Source organism: Ictidomys tridecemlineatus, chromosome 8 (genome assembly GCF_052094955.1).
Source record: "Ictidomys tridecemlineatus isolate mIctTri1 chromosome 8, mIctTri1.hap1, whole genome shotgun sequence".
Taxonomy (NCBI): domain Eukaryota; kingdom Metazoa; phylum Chordata; class Mammalia; order Rodentia; family Sciuridae; genus Ictidomys; species Ictidomys tridecemlineatus.
In genome coordinates, this window is record NC_135484.1 from 128,320,943 (window position 1) to 128,336,016 (window position 15,074).

Here is a 15,074-nt window from a genome sequence, read left to right on the forward strand (position 1 = left end):
AGACATCTGAACCTACTCACACCTATAGTTGAATTTTTAAAATTATTATTAATTCCTTTTGTTTCACATATTTATTGGTGCATTGTAGTTGTACATAATGATGAGATTTGTTGCTACATATTCATACATGAAGACAATATAACAATATAATTTGGCCAATATAACTCCCCAACATTTCCCCTCTCCCTTTCTGCCTTCTATCCCTTGATCCCTTTCCTCTACTGATCTCCCTTTGATTACCATGAGGTTCAACCCCACCTTTCTTTTATTTTTCCTCCCAAGCTTCTACACCTGAGAAAAAACATACATCCTTTGACCTTCTGAATTTGACTTATTTCGTATAACATAATGATCTCCAGTTCCATTCATTTTTCTGCAAATGACATAATTTTATTTTTAAAATGGCTGAATAAAACTCCATTGTGTATATAAACACCACATATTCTTTATCATTTATCTGTTGATGGATACTTAGGCTGGTTCCATAGTTTCATATTGTGAATTGTGTTGCTATAAACATGGGTATGCACGTATCACTGTAGTATGAAGACTTTAATTCCTCAGGATAAATACCAAGAAGTGATATACCTAGGTCATTTGGTTCCACGCCTAGTCTTTTGAGAAATCTCCACACTGATTTCCATAGTGGTTGTACTAATTTACAATCCACCAATAGTGTAATAATACTCCTTTTTCTCCATATCCTCTCCAGCATTTATTATTATTTGTATTCTTGATGACTGCCATTCTGATTGATACAAGATGAAATCTCAGTGTAGTTTTGATTTGCATTTCCCTAATTGCTAATGATGTTAAGCATTTTTTTCATATTTGTTGGCTATTTGCATTTCTTTTTTTTGAGAAGTGTCTGTTTAATTTATTGGCCCACTTATTTATTGGGTTATTTAATTTTTCTGGGGTAAAGTTGTTTGAGTTCTTTATACATTCTAGATATTAATCTGTCAGAAGAGTAATTAGCAAAGATTTTTCTCCCATTCTGTAGGCTCTCTCTTCACATTCCGTATTGATTCTTCACATTCCTTTGCTGTGCAGAAGCTTTTTAATTTGATACCATCCCATTTATCAACTCTTGGCATTATTTCCTGAACTTTAAGTGTCCTATTATGAAAGGTGTTGCCTGTGCCTATGTAGTGTTGACCCTATGTTTTCTTCTAGGAGTTGCACAATATCTAGTATAATTCCTAGGTGTGTGATCCATTTTGAGTTGGATTTTGTGCAGGGTGAAAGTTAAGGGTCTAGTTTCATTCTTTCACCTATGGATAACCAGTTATCTCAGCATCATTTGTTTATAAGCCTGTCTTTTCTCCAATGTATGTTTATGGTTCATTTGTCAAGGACCACATGACTGTATTTGTGTGGGTTTGTCTCTGTGTCTTCTATTCTGTATGATTGATCTATGGGTCTGTTTTCATGCCAGTACCATGAAGTTTTTGTTACTATAGCTCTGAAGTAAGGTACTGTGATGCATCTAGCATAGCTTTTTTCATTTATTTTCTCCTCCTTCTCCTCCTCCTCCTCCTCCTCCTCCTTCTTTGTCTTAGAAATTCTTTGCTATTTTAGATCTTTTATTCTTCCAAATGAATTTTAGAATAGTATTTTTTAGTTCTGTAAAAAATGTCATTGGTATTTTCACCTCGATTTCATTGAATCTGTATAATATTCTTGGTAGTATGACCATTTTAACAAGATTAATTCTGCATATCCATGAACATGGGAGGTCTTTCCATCTTCTGAGGTTTTCAATTCTTTCTTCAATATTTTATAGTTGAAGAATATAATTTGCATTGTAGAGGTCTTTCACTTCCTTGATTAGATTTATTTCTAGGTATTTTATTTTATTGGAAGCTATTGTAAGTAAAATTGTTTTCCTGATTTCTTTCTCAGAGATTCATTGTTGGTATGTAGGAAAGCTGTTGGGTTTTGTATGTTGCTTTTGTAACCTGCTGCTTTGCCAGATTTGTTTATTAGCTCTCGTAGTTGTTCGGTGGAGTTTTGTTTGTTTGTTTGTTTTGTTTGGATCTTCTAGGTACAGGATCAAATAATCTGCAAGCAGTGATAATTTGACTTCTTTGTTTCCTATTTTTATCCCTTTTATTTCCTTCTTTTATCTAATTGATTTGGTGAGTGGTGAGAATGGACATCCTGTCTTATCCCAGATTTTAAAGGAAATGCTTTCAGTTTTTCCCCACTTACTATGAGTTTGGCTTTGGGTTTTTCATATATAGCCTTTATGATGTTGAGGTAGGTTCCTCCTATCCTTAGTTTCTTCAATGTCTTTATCATGAATGGGTGCTTGATTTTCTTGAGGGCCTTTTCTGCATCTATTGAGATAACTACGTGATTTTTGCTCTTAATTCTATTTATGTGATGAATTACATTAATCGATTTGCATATATTAAACCATCCTTGCATCTCTGAAATAAAACCAACTTGATTGAGGTGTACAATATTTTTATCTTTTTTTTAGATGTTGATGAGCTTTTTTTAAATTCACTTATTTATATGTAGTGCTGAGAATTGAACCCAGTGCCTCACACATGATAGGCAAGTGCTCTAACAACTCAGCCACAACCCCAGCCCTGTGGTGTACAATCTTAATATGTTGTTGAACATGATTTGCTAATATTTAATTAAGGATTTTTGCATCTAAGTTCATAAGGGATGAATTGTATCTGTAGTTTTCTTTCCTTGACGTCTCCTTATCTGTTTTTGGTGTGATATAATTGAATTTTAATCTCTAGATTGATGGCGGGTATCATATTAAAATCCACATCCACAGTCTATATGCCAATTAGTTGTTCTTAGTTCTCTGTTTGGCATTCCTGAAATAATACTACACAGCAAAAACCCAATGGTAGATTCGGTTTGGAAAACAAAATAGGGTAGAAAGGAAACTTTAATCTCTGTCCTGCTCTTTTTTTTTTTTATACAGTTCTGCCTTGGGTGAATGTTTCAAAATTGTTTCCAATTTTTTTCCTCTAGGCCTTTTGGAACCTCTTTTGTCCCAAGTCAGAGGTGGAAGGGAGCCATCCATGGTAGAAAAAGAACTAAATCTAACATTAGAACTCCAAAGCCCCACAGAGATCCAAACCTAGGGCTCCCACATTACTAGACAGGTGCTTTAACCAGCTGAGCCATGAAGCCCATAAGATATGCTTCTCTTTACTTTTGGCACAGAGTAGTGGACACATAATGTTTTAAAAGAATGTCAATAATATCTAAACTTAGGGAATGGCTGAGAACATTATAAAGATTCCTGAACCCACTACTCAACTCCTAAGTTGATTAAAAATAAAGTGGTGCGGGCAAGAATCTTAATCATTTAAAATCCTTTCCGATGATTCCGGTCAGCCAGGTTTAGGAACCACCTATGAAGTTCAATGAATAAACATGAATAAGGTAAAATACTGGTAAACTTCACCAGGAAGAGGAAATTGGAGGAACAGACAGAATAAAAAAATGCCTGGAGTCTTGAGGAAGTTAGGCAGCAAGGTTTGAGGGTGGGAGAAGAACAACCCAGAAGAGGAACAGTCTGAGGAAAAAGGGCTTGTACATGTTTTTCAAAACGTCTAGTATTAGAATGTTCAAGTTCCTGTCCTTCCTTTAAATAAATGGGAAGCAAAGAGACGCTCCTTACCTCTAGAGAAGTTGGCTAAAGGATTCTTCCTACTCTCAAATCTAGCTTGATTTTCCCCCAAGACCTTTCAGTTGAAATCATTGTGACCATTCTATTTTGAATAGAAAGGCTGAACATTTTAAGGATGCTCTTGAGATTTAGGTTTTTGTTTTTCCCTACAGGAGGCATTAGTTTGATGGCTCTCAAAGAGCCGCAGGAAAGTTGGATTATCCTAATCATGCACTTATGATGAAAGCAAATTCGGTGTGTTAAAAAAAAAAATAGAAGAATAAACCAGCAGCTCTGGGTTGGGGCATCACTAACAGGTGGAAGCAGTTGATTTTTAAAATCTTTTTGGTTGAAATGCAAAGCAAAGTTTGTATTTTCCTTGAGTAGATTCTTAAGTGAATCCCTGTACCTATTTACCTCAGGTGGTAGAGGATCAGATTTTGAATTTGAGGATATAACTTCCAAATTTGTTCAGGGTTATGTCCCCTCCACTACCATCTTAAACTTCTAGAAAGAAACCCACTAAAAGCCTGTGTTTTGTTGAGTAAGCAGTTCTGGGCAATTGCAAAGATGTCTTATTCTTAGCGCAAGTCTGAAATACATAATTGTGAGTGAGGAAAGCCAGAGTTGTCAAAGAATTATTCAAAACTGATTATGTAGCCACCTGTTATTGTTTAGATATTAGGTGTCCCTCCAAAGCTCATGTGTGAAACAATGCAAGAACATTCAGAGACGAAGTGATTGGGTAATCAGGGCCTTAACTCAATCAGTGAATTGATGGGATTAACTACAAAGGCAGGTAGTGCCTAGCAGGAGGAGGTGGGCGTGCCTTTGGGGTATATATTTGGTATCCAGTGAGTGAAGTCTATCTCTCTCTGCTTTCTGATCATCATGCTAGCTGCTTTCCTCCACCACACCTTTTTACCATGATGTTCTGTCTCACCTTAAGCCCCAAGGAATGGTGCTGTCTTCCTATGAACTGAGATCTCTGAAACCGTGAGTCCCCAAATAAACTTATCCTCCTTAAAACTAGTATGGCATTATGTAAAAATGTGAATGTGTAACCTATGTGATTCTGCAATCTGTATTTGGGGTAAAAATGGGAGTTCATAACTCACTTGAAACTATTGTTCGAAGTATGATATGTCAAGAGCTTTGTAATGTTGTGAACAACCAATAAAAAAAATAAAAAAATAAAAATTGTTCTTGTCAGGTCTTTTAGTCACATCAGTGGAAACACTGACTAAAAATCACTGTACTATGTCCTAACAGAAGGGAGACCACTAACCTTGGGGAAGCACTTAGAGTGGTTCCATGAGTGAATTCAAGAAGAACTTTAAGGATGAAAAGGAGGTGTCTAAATGGAGTCAGAAAATTTAAAGGCGTAGGATTAGATACTTGAGAAGTTGGGGAAGCAAAAGGAGCAATGCACAGAGGAAGGCCTATTGCTTGGTTTTGGGGCACATGCATGCAATTTGGGAATTTGGTCTGGGGTTAGATAGAGGAGATGAATTGGGTTTAGAATATGGTGAAAGATGCCTGAAGGAGAGTCTCATTAAAAATATATGCTCACCATCTGACACCTAATTTTTCATATGGCTATGGAGAAAAGGAACCCTGGATGTTAGTATAATGAGAACTGAGCAATCAGAATTGAAAGACTAAGAGTTCATGATGGATATTTTTTAAAAACAAAAGAATGAGGGCTGGGGATGTGGCTCAAGCGGTAGTGTGCTTGCCTGGCCTGCACGCAGCCCTGGGTTCCATCCTTAGCACCAAAATAAAGATGTTGTATCTGCCGAAGGGGAAAAAAAAACTATAAAATAAATATTAAAAAATTCTCTCTCTAAAAAATCAAACAACAACAACAACAAAAAAGAATGAGCTTGTTAACTCTTGGACTCTGTGTGACTTGTATTTGCCATTGTGATTCTGATACTTCCTTGAAATATCTGTAAAATTTCTACTCCCCTTGTCCAGGTTACAATTGAGGTGATCCTTATCTCTTCTTTATTTGGAATTTGGTGTACTAGGAAACAGATTTTATACTAGCAGTGCACTTCCAGATATTATCTCCTTTGATCTTTACCACAACCCTTTGATATAGTCATTGTAGCTCCTACCACTTGGCTAAATTCAAAATAGTAGATAAAGGGGAAATATACTAAAGGAATTTGAACATTTACCATTGGATTCATAATTAGATCTGTTGTCCATCAGACTGCTGAAACTCACAGTGTGAGAGTATTCTTATTTCTATGGAAAGCAGAGATCAGAAAAATTTCTTGCTTTAACTTTCTCAAAGGTTTAATGCAATGAAAGTAAATCAAGTATTTGCTCCAGGTATTTTCATTTCAGGCTGTCTAAGGCAACTGACTTCCTGTTTATGTTGAGTCTCTGACAGGGGTTTAAGACCCACCAATTCTTTCTTTTTAGGTGACAGTTTCCAGAAGTAAGCTCAGGCAGTTCCTATTGTTACAGAGCCGGGGCCTTACAAGAAACTGAGGCAGTGCAAAGACCCTCCTTTCAAACCCCAATTCTTATGACCAAGTCAGAAAGATTTCAGACATGTCACTCAGAGTAACAGTAATGAGTTTATTGAAGGGCTAGGAAAAGAGAAAAGGGAAACTCTCAAGGAAGAGAATGGGTCCTTTCAAAGAAGGACAATGTGCCTCTCCTGCACTCCAGTTTTATTGGGGAAATCCCAGAGAAATTTCCAGACTTTTGATTGACAGCAGGGTGACATCAGACTTTCAAGTCTCTGCTGCCATGGCATTCGAGGTCACCTTGGCCCATGCTGACCAGTTTCAACTGGATTCTTAACCATACATTCTTACAGATTTTATGAAACTATCCTGATGTCCCAGAGTTTCAGGATCTAGTCCCAAAAGTCTCCGCCTTCAGGGGCTCCTCTTACTAGCATTATTTGGGGCCTACATTTCTCCTGCAGTTAACAGATCATTGGCTGAAGAATGTGACATATCCTATCCACTTAGGCCAGGCAGGTTTGCAGGTAAATTGATTCTTGGAAAAGAAAGCATATGGGGGTCAGCATAATGGGCCCATTTTAAACAATTATTCTCTTGACTTCTTGTTTCCACCACTCCCATTTGTTTGTTCCCTAACATGATTTGCACATGTTTGAAGAGGAAGACAAAAGTGTAATGAAGGAGAAACTAATACCCTCAGTGGCTTTTTGGGGTGTAGTTCAGTGGTAGGACACATACACAGCAAGTGTAAAGCCCTGGGTTCCACCCAATTACTTTTTCTAGTGCACAACACAGGTCTGGTATTGAACCCTTAAAAATATGGAAGAGAGGAGAGAGAGAAACTGGGTTCTTGAGAGTTAACAACAGTAGTCTCTTTAAAAAAAAAAAAAAGGAATTTTTAGACAATACAAAGGAGATTCACAGACTAGGACAAGGGCTATCAAATGAATTAGGAGAATATATGTGCTCCATCCAAGTCTTTAAGTCCATGTAGTTTAATTAGTAAGCTCTTAAGTCACCAAGATAGGAAACAAAGCTTTGAGGCTGTCTGTACAGGATAGATCCCTCTGCTTTTGTTACTAATCAGTTCTAACTCATACAGGGCTACCAAAATTGTGCTTGCTCTTAATCTTGGTATTTGCAATGGGGTCCTCTGCCCCAGGTGAGTAAAAGATTGGTTGCAATCTAAGAATATTTTTCTACATTAAAAGAAAAACAATATATATGGAATGCTTCATGATTTTTGTGTATTTGTTGTACAGGGCCAGGCAAATCTCTGTATATTCCAACTTTAGTATGTATGCTGCCAAAGTGAGCAAGGGTTTTTACATTTTAAAAGACTGAAAAAAATAACTAGTATTGCCTAACATGCAAAATTTTGTAAGTAATTCCAATATCTTTCTTTTTTGTGTGTGGATGGGAGTATTGGGGATTAATCCTAGGGGCACTTTAACACTGAGTGACATCCCCACTCCTTTTTATTTTTTGAGACAGGGTATGGCTAAATTGCTGAGACTAACCTCAAATTTGTGATCCTCCAGCTTCAGCCTCCAGAGTCTCTGGAATTACAGGTATGTCCCACCACATCTGTCTGAACTTCAAATTTCCATGGCTACATACACAATTTTATTTCAACACAGACCCCTCATTCATTTGTGTGTTGTCACTGTAGCAATAGTTTTAAGACTTTCTTTTACTTTACACTGCAACTCTGTGTCCCTTAAATCATAGTGACTCAGTGACATTTTCACGACCTTTTCAGTGTCATGCACATCTCTACCAGGACAATTTTTTAATCATACACATCATGTCAAACAAAAAAGTTGTCTTTGTAGCACATTTCTTTACTGAATTTCAAATATATCAAGAATTATTGAGTTATACTAAAACCAATCCTTTTACTTAGTTAACACCACTATGTGGTATCTAAAATATAAGGGCAGTCAGATTCTGCTCTAATGGATCATTACATTCTTTACTCATATCGGAACTATTCAATCATCCTTTTGTTGAATTTGAGTAAACAAAACCTGCCGAGACCCGGGATTGAACCAGGGACCTTTAGATCTTCAGTCTAACGCTCTCCCAACTGAGCTATCTCGGCTCCTTGGAAAGGGTGGGCTTCTTTCACTTCACTTCCAATATTTTGTTTTCAACTTTGATTTTTAGACTGGTTCAAATTCTGTTTAAATTCCATCAGACCCAATCCTTGTCTCCCACGCAAACTGGATCAAAGTCCTGGCACAGTGGTGTAGATAAATGAAGGAGGGAGACAGAAAAGAGGGGACAGGGATTTAACAGAAAGCCTTTCTGGGATCTCACCACTAGAGTAGAGAAAGGGGAGAGACAGGGAGCAGGGTATGGGGAAGTACTTTAGATATAATTATGAGTAGAGTAGAACAAGCAGACCAGGGAGAAGAAAGAGGATTGGGAAACATGAAGGTAAAGTGGAATGAGCTTGGTCAAATTGTTATGTGCAAGTACAAATATGGCACAATGAATCCAGCCATTAAGTATAATTATAATGAACCAATAATAAAAAGGTCTTTTATGCTCTTCCACAGACACAGCTCAGAAAATTAAGGAAATTAAAGAAAAAAAAATTCCTGGGTTCCTTATTTTTTTTTTCTTTTTTTCTTTGTTTTTGTCTTTCATAATCTTTAAAGATATCAAGAAATTGAACTTGATAATTCTGTAACTTTGCAAAGAGAATATATGTGAATGTTAACAAAGCACTCATCACAATACTCCCAACTTATATGAATATAATTCTAAGAAAAATTAGAAAATTAAAAATGGCACTTCTCATCATAGCAGCTTTTCTTCATAATTTTTTTTTTTTTTTAACGATGAGGGAGGACAGGTAGGCATAATACAGTGGCAGAATAATATTTCTGGTATCCTGAAGATCATGGTTGGAACCCCTGTGTTTCTCAGAATATCCCTTAACCCAGGCTCTAACCAAGCATGGCCATGAAAGAAATATTTGCCATGATGAGCCGTGTTTCTATTTTAGTAGCCAAAGAAATCTGTCATGAGAAAATAAACTTGTGAAAATGGTTGATAGAAGACTTGAAGATAATGGGAGTGGCATCAATTGTTAAAAATACAGGCAAATAACTTTGTTTTCCATTGGTGCTACATGAGTCTACTGTTACCAATATTAATCCGTTGTTTATTCAAAAAGTCAATAATAGTTTAAAATGAAGAAATAAACTCAACTACCTACATGGAACAACAACAGTGAGAATGTTTTCTAAGAAGTTGAAAAAGCAATAATTCATTATAACCTGAAATGAAATTGCTAAGCCAAATTATAACTAAGGATGATAAAATTATAAAAAGAACAGAAAAAGATTTACTTGAACAAGTTTAATTGCTTATAAAAATGTGAAAAATATTCGAGTGCATCGTGTTGTCGAACAAGTAATCGCGACAGAAAATTTAATTTGTTCTGGAAGTGCACTTTCATTGTTGTGGAGAGAGATTTGAATCATCCCACCAGTATAAAACAATTCTCCTAAATCAGTATAGACAGAGTACTGATACACTTCTTTGATGCTTCCGTATATGCTAAGTTCATTTCTATTTTTGCAGACTTTTCAAGAATTTGCCCTCTCGCAACTACTCGGAGAGTCTGAGTTTAGGACTGGTGGAAGGAAGAAATGTTGTTACCACAAAATTGTGTGAGGTAAGGCATGGATATAATATATGGATTATCTCTATTTAGCTATTGTAATATATTATATCTGTTTCAGAACAGGTACACAGTAAGTGCATACAATTTTGTCAACTTAAATAATATGATTTTTAAAAAAAATAAAATGTATAGCTCATGAAAAAAAAAAACATAAACAAACAAAGTTTGCGCATCCCAAAATGATTAAGAAACTTGCTAAGAAAATATATTGTTGCCATGTAGAAAGAGTAAGAATTGCAGACAGAAATTTTTCAAAAAGGGACGGTTCTCCAATTGGAGGTGCCGGGGATTGAACCCGGGGCCTCGTGCATGCTAAGCACGCGCTCTACCACTGAGCTACACCCCCGCTGGCTTAACTTTGCTTCAAAAACATATTAGTGGCATGTATCCGCTTGTGCACTCCCCCGCCCCCTGCATACCCAAGCCTGAAATTTAATACGTACAAAGATTTTTTTTTTATTCTGTTTCTTCTGAATCCTCTATGTTGTACTCTGTCTCAAAGCTACATCAAGAAAAAGTTAACAATATTAGACAGAAAGGCACTGTTCAGAGAAGTTACACATTCTTGTCAGCCTACTCAAAAGTCGGCTCCCAAGATGCCTGAAGAACACATTTCTCCACATGAGGGCGTCCCAAGATACAGTAATCTCCTGCATTTTGAAAATTTTTCGAGTGACACTTTGTGTAGAAATTCTTTGGAATCGTGTTAATGTTTTATATAGGCAAACTTAAAAATCAATTCAAGAATATAAAGAAAAAGTACTTTAAACTTGAATATAAATAGAAAAAAAAACCCAAAATGATCTCAAACGAATAAGATAACACTAAGTAGGAAAAAAAAAAAAAAAGGAAGTAAGAAAGAAAGAAACAAACAAACACTGGACAGGGTTGTGCATGCTTGTAATCTAACTCTTCAGGTGGTTGAAGCAAGAAGATCTCAAGTTTGAGATCTAGGTAAAAGGCAAGAGTCCACCTGGTGAATGAATAAAGTAAGAGAGAGGAGTTCTAGCAAACGTTTTACACGGTACGTTGACTTCTTAGAATTGCATTCTGGATAGAAGAGAACTACAAACAAATCTTAAATTCTACTAAGTATGTTTTTGTTTGTTTGTTTGTTTGTTTGTTTTTTAATGATGCTCTGAATGTTTTTAAATCACCGACAAAGGTATACAGGAAACTAGGACAGAGAAAAGCAAAAAACAGTGCAAAAACATTACATGTAGTAGCAAGGAGCAGAACTAGTTTTATACCTCTATTTCTAAAAACGGATCTCCATCACAAGGAATCAAGGTTTCTATGAGATTTTAAAGGGCTGGAGCAGGGAAAGTACAAGATAGGCCTAGAACTTCTTTATGTGCTATCCTGTAAGAAGGTGTTCAAAAGATGATAGGATGCTCTAAAGGACATAGGACCTAATAGATTTTTAAAACACTGAGGATTTAAAAAAATTTTTTTGAACAACAAAGGAATATAATCTGTTGAATAAAATAAGAATACTTGAGTTCATACTGATAAGAAAGAACAAGAGAAAGATGAAAGGAGAGAAGAGAAAGGTTTTCTCTTTTTTTAAATTTGTTTTAATTAGTTACACATGACAGTACAATGATCTTGACATATCATACATTTGAATCAGATGGGGTATAATTTCTCATTTTTCTGAGTGTTCAGGTTGCAGAATCACATTGGTCATGCAGAAGAGAAAGGTTTTCTTACAGTAGTTGCAAAGTTATAAGTGTGGAAGGAATGACAGTAATGCAATGGTTGATTCAGGCAAAATTAATTAATTATGCAATGCTAAAGTTATGGGTGAAAGTCTGATGAGGAACAAGACATTTATATAGTTTCCCAACAGATTACTTATGAAAATGGTAACCTTACCTTGAAGAAATCCAAGTGGTAATACTTTACCCACAATGACCAAACTGACATCACCATGCTGGGAACATTGAAATCATATAGTGCTCCTCTACAACAACTCTCCTACAGCATTCTGGCCAAAAACAGAATCAGAGGCCTTAGGTGAGGATCCACCTTCATTTTTTTTCAGGTGGATATCCAGTTTTCCCAGTATATATATATTAGGGTATATAGCTGGGGATATAGCTCAGTTGATAGAGTGCTTGCCTTACATATACAAGTCCATGGGTTTACTCCCCAACACTACAAAAAATAATAAAGAAAAGTATAAACCCTTAGAGGAAGAAAATTAGGAAAATGTCTTCAGGATCTAGAGGTATGCAAAAACTCTTGAGATTTCCTAAAAATATAAACCATAGAAGGAAAAACATGTCTACATCAAAATGAAAAATTAATATTCTGTGAAAGACCTTTCTTATAAGATGAAAATATAAGGTAAAGAGTGAGAGAATAGTTCCAAATCACATATTCAAAAGGGCCTATTATCTGGAATATATAAAGAGATAACATTTACAATTTTTTTTTTTTTTTTTTTTTTTTTTTTTTTTTTTTTTTTAAAGAGAGAGTGAGACAGAGAGAGAGAGAGAGAGAGAGAGAATTTTAACATTTATTTATTTTTTCTTAGTTCTCGGCGGACACAACATCTTTGTTGGTATGTGGTGCTGCTGAGGATCGAACCCAGGCCGCACGCATACTAGGCGAGCGCGCTACCGCTTGAGCCACATCCCCAGCCCAACATTTACAATTTTTAAAAATACAGACAAAAAAAATTTACAATGCAGGTTAGAATATAAAAGAAAAGGGTAAAACCTTTTATACACATCTGTCATTATAATATAATTTAGTTAAACACTGAATTTAATAACATAAGTTTTTCTTTCCATGAAATATTTATCTGTTCTGTGGTGACAGTGTAGTAGCAATGCACAGGCATAGATCTTACTGAGAGCAGTTTAATTGGCAAGTGGTCCCAGTTCTTGCACTCTGGATTTATCTCTGAATCTACCACCATTTTGGTTCCACAGTACACTTTCCACACACTGTTCTCAGTTAAGGAATACAAAAGGCAGGCCTGTTCTTGCCATACTGCTCCAATCTGTGACTTTGGTAGAAGATTTACCACTGGTCTGGCAGTCTGAGATCCTGCTTATCCAATTCCCCTTCCTTCTTTTTCTTCTTCAAAGAAAGCAGGTCTACATCAAAATCTGGTGACTTTTCTGTCTCCTCTCCCTCTTTCTATTTCTCATATTCTAGGGCCTCACAAAGAAGTGAACTTGAAAACCATTAAAATTTAAAACGTTTAAATTAGGAGTTAGTGAGTAAATAAATTTTAAATCTTATATCCATTAAAAAATGTCATATTTCTCATTTCACATTGTATGGTTAGGGGAAAAGCAAATGGTTTCTAGTCCTAAATTAACCAAAGTAGTCTAATTGTTCTAAAGATTCCTAAGAATTAAAAATAACAACAAAATTTTCTTATATAATTTTTAAGACTGTTTTTAGGTGAGATCTTTCAAGATTTTTTTTCTTTTATTTTATAAAGCTGAGGATCAAGCCCAGGACCACCTGCACTAGCACTCTACCACTTAGCTACTTTCCCATCCTCCTACAGATTTTTTAAAGCAGGGGTTGGAAAACCATAACTTGCATACCAAATTCCATCATTTGCCTATTCTTGCAGACCTACTAACTAGGGATGGTTTTTACATTTTTTTGATGGTTGACAAAATCAAAAGAAGAAAATCTCATGACATGATAAAATTCTGATATTTAAATTTTCAGTGTCCAACAACACAGTTATGTTCATTCATCCTTTTGTCTACTTTCCAGCTGTAGCATCAGAATTGAGCACTGCAACTGAATACTGTAGTCCTGAAAGCCTGACTTAGTTACACTGGCTCTTTACAGAATAAATTTACAAATCTCTGCCATATACCTTTGGGTGGGACGTTTGTGTAATGTTTTCCTTAATGAGACCCATTGCTTCCTCTTTCTTATCCTCAAATTCTATCTTGCTGATAGGACTATTTGAGGCCAGATATGAGAGTAGTATGCCAAATATTAAAGAATAAATAAGTTCCTTACATGAAAGAGGACTCCATGAGATTCCTGTGAATAAGGTAAAGACTCCATGTGAACAGAGGGCAAAAGTCAGTTAATAATCACCTCATCTGGAAGCTGGTAACTTGAAATTGGTTTTACTTGAGCTTTCTAAGAACTTCAGATCAACTAGTATGAATCTCAGAGTTTTATACATTTTGAATAAAGGCAGAAATGTTTACATTTGTGCCCCAGGAACATATAGGGTTTGAGGACCTGTCCAGATATAGGGAGGCTTTATAAAGAGCTAATTCCTTTCTCTTGTTTCCTTCATTTTTGCTTCACTGGAGAAAGGATTCTGTCTGCAAGAGGCACTAAGTCAATAAGAGTGCCTTTTCTAATCCTTTCACTGGGGTCTTTAGTCCCTAGGGCTCTCAAACTTAAGGCAAGCATCTTGGGCAGAATGCTTTTTCATTTTTCCAGACAACAGTGCTGTACATATCAGTTTACCACAGTTGTGAATGACACATTCTTTTCTCTTCATTTCACTGATAGTGTGAATTTATTCCAATTCACTTGTATCTCCCCATCTGGACCTAAATCCAGGTTTTTGTACTCCCCAACATTACCTTTTATGTTTTCCTGGCAGCTCTTAAATAGAAAAGAAGGAAGTTGATGCTTTAAGAGAATATTCCATTCTGGGACTCTCCTTGGTAGTGAAAAAAAAGCTGTAACTCAGTAAGTGCCAGAAGCAGTCCTTGCAGAGTTTGGTTCTACAGTTGTGAAAGATCCTAGTAGGATTAATGGAAACTTTCCATCCAAAATGAAATTTAAGGGTTTCCGGGACAGCAGAGTTGAAAAATAGATTCTGCCATTTTAGCTTATGTCTGGGAACACTGGCAGACAATTGCAGTATCTAGGTATTTAAGAGTTGTAATGAATGTAGAGAGTGGGTGTGGCTCAGTGGTAGAGTGCATGCTTAGCATTTATCAGGCCCTGGGTTCAACCCCTAGCATCTCCATGTATACTCTTGGTACTTTTTAACCTGGTGGAGTTGACTCCTCTCAATCTACCTACTTCAGTACAACTACATTAGAATTAACACTCTTTCCTTTGGGATGGTATGTCTGCATATTTCTACTGTGTTGAAGCTTCCAAATTGGGAGGAATGGAGGCCCTTGGAATGAAAATGAATTAGTACTAAATACTCAGTTGTGATAGAAGAAGGAAAAAAAAAACACCAACAGAAAGGGGAGCAGGCTGTGTAAGAAGTCCTGAG

The 15,074-nt window shown here is 36.1% G+C and overlaps 2 non-coding genes across 2 annotated transcripts; both read right to left on the bottom strand.

The window, feature by feature from the left end:
* Positions 1–8,166: 8,166 nt before the first annotated feature.
* Trnaf-gaa (transfer RNA phenylalanine (anticodon GAA)) lies at positions 8,167–8,239 on the bottom strand. The gene has a single exon. It is a non-coding gene; the product is annotated as a tRNA-Phe (tRNA).
* A 1,870-nt stretch (positions 8,240–10,109) lies between these two features.
* Positions 10,110–10,181, bottom strand: Trnaa-agc (transfer RNA alanine (anticodon AGC)). Its single transcript has one exon. It is a non-coding gene; the product is annotated as a tRNA-Ala (tRNA).
* Positions 10,182–15,074: the final 4,893 nt, after the last annotated feature.